Source organism: Pan troglodytes, chromosome 1 (genome assembly GCF_028858775.2).
Source record: "Pan troglodytes isolate AG18354 chromosome 1, NHGRI_mPanTro3-v2.0_pri, whole genome shotgun sequence".
In the NCBI taxonomy this organism is placed as follows: Eukaryota; Metazoa; Chordata; class Mammalia; order Primates; family Hominidae; genus Pan; species Pan troglodytes.
Window position 1 is genome coordinate 122,198,111 of NC_072398.2, and position 6,016 is coordinate 122,204,126.

Sequence of the window (6,016 nt, forward strand, 5' to 3'; positions counted from 1 at the left end):
ACGTGTCCCTGTATTTGAGACTTTCTATGAAACATTTGGAAAGTTGCTATCCTTTAGCCAGGCTGTAAGGAACCACAGGGCCTTAAGACTCCCCTTTATCTTCCCACAACCACATTCGCTTCCACAGAGGTTTCTAACACTGTCCTTTTCCCTAGACATCTACGACACAACTGAATTCAACCCTCCACAGTACTAAGTGCGGGAAAGAGATGCCGAAGATGACTTGCTCTCTGCCTCTATGGGCTTTCCAATTTAAGTTGGGATAACAGGACGCACATCCACCACAAAGAGGCAAACAGCAGAACACAAATATGCACATAGCTAATTATAGACAGAGCCCCAAGACCTGAGGGCTGGAATGATACTCAAGAAATTGGAGGGCTGGGCAATGTGGCTCATGCCTGTAATCCCAGAACTTTGGGAAGCCGAGGCGGATGGATCACTTGAGGTCAGGAGTTCGAGACAAGCCCAGCCAACATGGTGAAACCCCATCTCTATAAAAATACAAAAATTAGGCTGGGCATGGCGTCTCACGCCCGTAATCCTAGCACTTTGTGAGGCCAAGGCAGGCGGATCACTTGAGGTTAAGAGTTCAGAACCAGCCTGGCCAACACGGTAAAACCCTGTCTCTACTAAAAATACAACAAAATTGGACAGGTATGGTGGCGAGCGCCTCTAATCCCAGCTACTCAGGATGCTGAGGGAGGAGAATCGCTTGAATCCAGGAGGCGGAGCTTGCAGTGAGCCGAGATCATGCCACTGCACTCCAGCCTGGGTGACAGAGCAAGACTCCATCTCAAAAAAAAAAAAAAAAAAAAAAAAAGCAAAGTATTTGGAGCAGAGTCTCATTAAACCCAGGGAAAGAATAAAGGTGAGGTTCCCTTGATTATCTTTGTTTTCATTCTGATGACAAATAAGATATTGAAGGTGTTCTGTGATAGAATCTGCAGAAGATGATAACAGTTCCTCCTATCTTTGTATGAGCACGGTGCTCCTCTCATCAAGAGTTGGAGTCTATTTCCCCTTCCCTTGAATCATGTGACTTGCTTTGACAGAAAGAATGTAGCAGAAGTGACGTGGCACCAGTCCAGGCCTGGGCCTTAAGAGGTACTTTAGTTTCTGCTTTTGCTCTTAGAAGTCAGCTCCCATGTAAAGGATCTCAGGCTAGATTACTGAATTATGAGAGGCCACATGGAGGACAACCAAGCATCCCCACTGAGAGCCAGCACCATGGCCCCGGACACACGTGGCCACCTTGGACCCTAGAGCCCCAATCAAGCCCAATCAACACCTTGTAGAGTAGAAACAAATCACCCCTGGAGAGCCCTGCCCAAATTGTAAAATCATGAGCAAATAAATAGTGGCTGTTGTTTCAAGCCACTAAATTTTGAAGTGGTTTTCTATATAATCATAGGTTACTGAAACAACCTTCTATGCAACAGGCACTGAACTAAGTGCTTTATCTCTTTTAATCTTCATTTTACAAATGAGGACGTTGAAGCTCCTAAGTTGTCCCAAGTCATGCAGCTAGTAAGCAGCAGAGCTAGGATTTGAACCAGGTCTGTCTGACTCCAAGGCTTTCCTGTTTTCTCTCATCCCTTTTATCTGGTGATCCCCACTGTAGAGGGTCTGGGTTGGAATCATGCGTTTAAGAAAGAAAATATTTCCAGGAGGCAATACATATTAGGAAAGGTTTTGAGGAGGTTGGGGAAGTGATTTGGCTGAGCAGAATGTGAAGGGCCTTTTTGTTCAAACCAAAGGTCTATTTTCAGTTGAGGCAAAGTATCTATTCCAGTCCACAACTGAAGTTCCACAAGAATTAAGCCTCCATGCCATAAGGCATCCTTTGTGTCATAAATTAACTTATTTCTATGCAATTAGAATGTTACTGGGTATATACTATCCCTTTGAAAACTGAGAAAATAGTCATGCAAATCATTAGTAAGGAACCCCTGCTTCAGAGTGTTGGGGGAGGGACCAGAGTCCAGTGACAGCCAGCCATGTACCCAGTGGCAAAGAGGCCTCCCTCCAGTGGAAGCAGGACCTAGGTCAGGAAGGGGTGAAATACCCCCAGTTATGATGCCCTAAGGATAAGTCAGACCTTTGGCCTCAGCTCACAGCCCCTTCCCTCTGCTGTTCCCTGAATTACTCAAGGGCCATCTTTTAAAGATTGTATATTCCCAAATTTCATGGTGAAGAAATAAAATTACACTGCCCAAGACCTCCAGCCACATTCTGCATTGAAGGAGAAGTACGCTGGAGTCCTTACTGTTCTCATTTATGCATCTGACACTTAAGGAAGACTTCTGAGTTCAGGCCTACTATGTGGCTGGGAGAGGAGGAATTTCTTTCTTTCTTTTCTTTCTTTTTCTTTTTTTAGACAGAGTCTTGCTCTGTCACCCAGGCTGGGGTGCAGTGGCATGATCTTGGTTCACTGCAACCTCAAACTCCAGGGTTCAAGTGATTCTCCTGCCTCAGCCTCCCATGTAGCTGGGACTACAGGCACGTGCCACCACACCCAGCTAATTTTTTGTATTTTAGTAGAGACGGGGTTTCACTGTGTTAGCCAGGATGGTCTTGAGCTCCTGATCTTGTGATCCGCCTGCCTTGGCCTCCCAAAGTGCTGGGATTACAGGCATGAGCCACCATGCCTGGCCGGAATTTCTTCATTAATTCATTATTTATCCAAAAACTTAAACACCTGTTCCTACATGTCATTTTGGGGTTGAGATGAGGAAAACAAATATCAATATTTCCCAGATTACTGGCTGGACGAAGAATTTTTGTGCCTGAAAGCTATACTTTCTGGCTTTGCTGTCTTTCTAATGGAAGTGAAAGTAGTTCTGTTGCCTTCTTTTTTTTTTTTCCTGGTACTGCAACAGCTTTCAAAATCATAATTTGGGCTGGGCATGGTGGCTCACGTCTGTAATCCCAACACTTTGGGAGGCCGAGGAGGGCGGATCATCTGAGGTCAGGAGTTCAAGACCAGCCTGACCAACATGGTGAAACCCCGTCTCTACTAAAAATACAAAACTAGCTGGGTGTGGTGGCACATGCCTGTAATCCCAGCTACTCAGGAGGCTGAGGCAGGAGAATTGCTTGAACCCAGGAGGCGGAAGTTGCAGTGAGATGAGATCGCACCATTGCACTCCAGCCTGGGCCACAGAGCAAAACTCTTGTCTCAAAAAAAAAAAAAAAATCATAAACTGGTGGAGTTTCCTTAGGAGAAATTAACTTCCAGTTTGCTAAAACTTCCTCCTCTACTCATCTAAGGATGGATGAAGTGTAGGGTTTCTCCACTCAGGCTGCTCCAAGGGGAAGAAGGAACGCAGTTCATTAATAGCTTCTTCCCTTCTGATCTCCACTTTGCTACTACTTGCCTGGAGAGAGGGAAGCCCTGCTTGGCTCTGATTTTCCCACCCTCCATGTACCCTAAATCCTGCAAGCAACTGACATTCCATCTTCATTAGCAGAAGAGGCAATCCTCTTCTCTCTGCTCTTCCTCACATAAACTTGCAAGTTCTGGGTCTTCCCACCCTAAATTCTAATAGGCTCTGTCAATGAAAAGAGTTAAACTCCATAAAATATTTGAAGAGATTTCTTCTGAGCCAAGTATGAGTGACCAAGGTCCCCTGACACAACCCCAGAAGATCCTGACAACATGTGCCCAAAGTGGTTGGGCTATGGCTTGGTTTTTATCATTTCAGGGAGACATCAGACATCAATCAATCCATGTGAGATGTACATTGGTTCAACCTGAAACGCCGGGCAACTTGAAGCATGGGTGGAGGGGCTTCCAGGTCATAGGCAGATTCAAAGGTTTTCTGCCAGGCACAGTGGCTCACGCCTGTAATCCCAGCACTTTGGGAGACTGAGGAGGGCAGATCACGAGGTCAGGAGATCAAGACCATCCTGGCTAACATGGTGAAATCCCATCTCTACTAAAAGTACAAAAAATTAGCCAGGTGCGGTGGCAGGCGCCTGTAGTCACAGCTACTCGGGAGGCTGAGGCAGCAGAATGGCGTGAACCCAGGAGGCGGAGCTTGCAGTGAGCCGAGATCACGCCACTGCACTCTAGCCTGGGCGACAGAGTAAGACTCCATCTCGGAAAAAAAAAAAAAAAGGGTTTTCTGATTGGCAATTGGTTAAAAGAGTTATTATCCAACACCTGGAACCAATTGAAAGGAATGTCTGGGTTAAGATAAAAAGTTATGGAGACCAAGGATTTATTATGCAGGTGAAGCCTCCAGGTAGCAGACTTCAGAGCTCTTATCAGACCTAAAAAGGTGCCAGACTCCTAGTTCTCTCCTGGATCAGGGAAAAGACCTGGGAAGGAACAGGAATTCTCTATAGAATGTAGATCTTCCCCACAAGACACAGCTCTGCAGAGCCATTTCAAAATATGTCAAAGAAATATATTTTGGTAAGAGCTAAGTTATGAGAACACAAAGGCATAAAAATGATACAATGGACTTTGGGGACTCAGGGAAAGGGTGGGATGGGGTGAGGGATAAAAGACTACAAATTGGGTGCAATGTACACTGCTTGGGTGATGGGTGCACCAAAATCTCAGAAATCACCATAAAGAACTTATTCATGTAACCAAACCCCACCTGTTCCCCAAAGACCTATTGAAAATATATATATTGCACTGGTAAAGTCTCGTGTACATTGCCCATAACTGGATCCCAAAGGACAGGAGTTATTTACAGCAGATGAGTGAATTTGCAGCATCTTTTGAAATAAATTTTGTGGGCCGGGTGCGGTGGCTCACGCCTGTAATCCCAGCACTTTGGGAAGCCGAGGCGGGCGGATCACAAGGTCAGGAGATCGAGACGATCCTGGCTAACACGGTGAAACCCCGTCTCCACTAAAAATACAAAAAATTAGCCAGGCATGGTGGCAGGCGCCTGTAGTCCCAGCCACTTGAGGCAGGAGAATGGCGTGAACCCGGGAAGTGGAGCTTGCAGTGAGCCAAGATCGTGCCACTGGACTCCAGCCTGGGCAACAGAGTGAGACTCCGTCTCAACAACAACAACAACAAAAGAAAAAAAAAAAAAAAGAACAGTAAACTTTGTCCTTCATTTGCTTCTGAAAAAAGAAAAAGAAAAGAAAAATATATTTTGAGGTAAAATACTTTAATTTCTTTCAGGTCCTACTGTCTGTCATGTGATACTATACTAGAATCAGGCTGGAATTTGGCGTCTTATTGTCAGAGGCGTTTCGACCAGAGCAATTCCATCTTGAATAGGGGCTGGTTAAATAAGGCTGAGACCTACTGGGCTGCATTCCCAGACAGGAATTCTAAGTAACAAGATGAGATCCTAAGGAGGTCAGCACAAGATACAGGTCATAAAGACCTTGCTGATGAAACAGGTTGCAGTAAAGAAGCCGGCTAAAACCCACCACAACCAAGACGATGATGAGAGTGACCTCACTGCTACACTCCCACTAGCACCATGACAGTTTACAAATGCCATGGCAACATCCAGAAGTTACCCTATATGGTCTAAAAAAAGGAGGCATGAATAATCCACCCCTTGTTTAGCATATCATCAAGAAATAATCATAAAAATGGGCAACCACCAGCCCTCAGGCTGCTCTGCCTATGGAGTAGCCATTCTTTATTCCTTTACTTTCTTAATCAACTTGCTTTCACTTTATGGACTCGCCTTGAGACGGGAGAATCGCTTGAACTCAGGAGGCAGAGGTTGCAATGAGCTGAGATTGCACCACTGCACTCCCCCTGGGCAACAAAGTGAGACTCCATCTCAAAAAAAAAAAAAAAAAAAAAAGTCTGTTTCCTTAGCCTTAAGATCTTTGTGGTTTTGTTGTTGTTATTGTTGTTGTTTGTTTTTTTTTGTTTTTGAGACAGTGTCTCGTTCTGACACCCAGACTGGAGTGCAGTGGCGTGATCTCAGCTCACTGCGACCCCCGCCTCCTGGGTTCAAGCGATTCTCCTGCCTCAGTCTCCCAAGTAGCTGGGATTACAGGCGCCTACCACCATGCCCGGCTA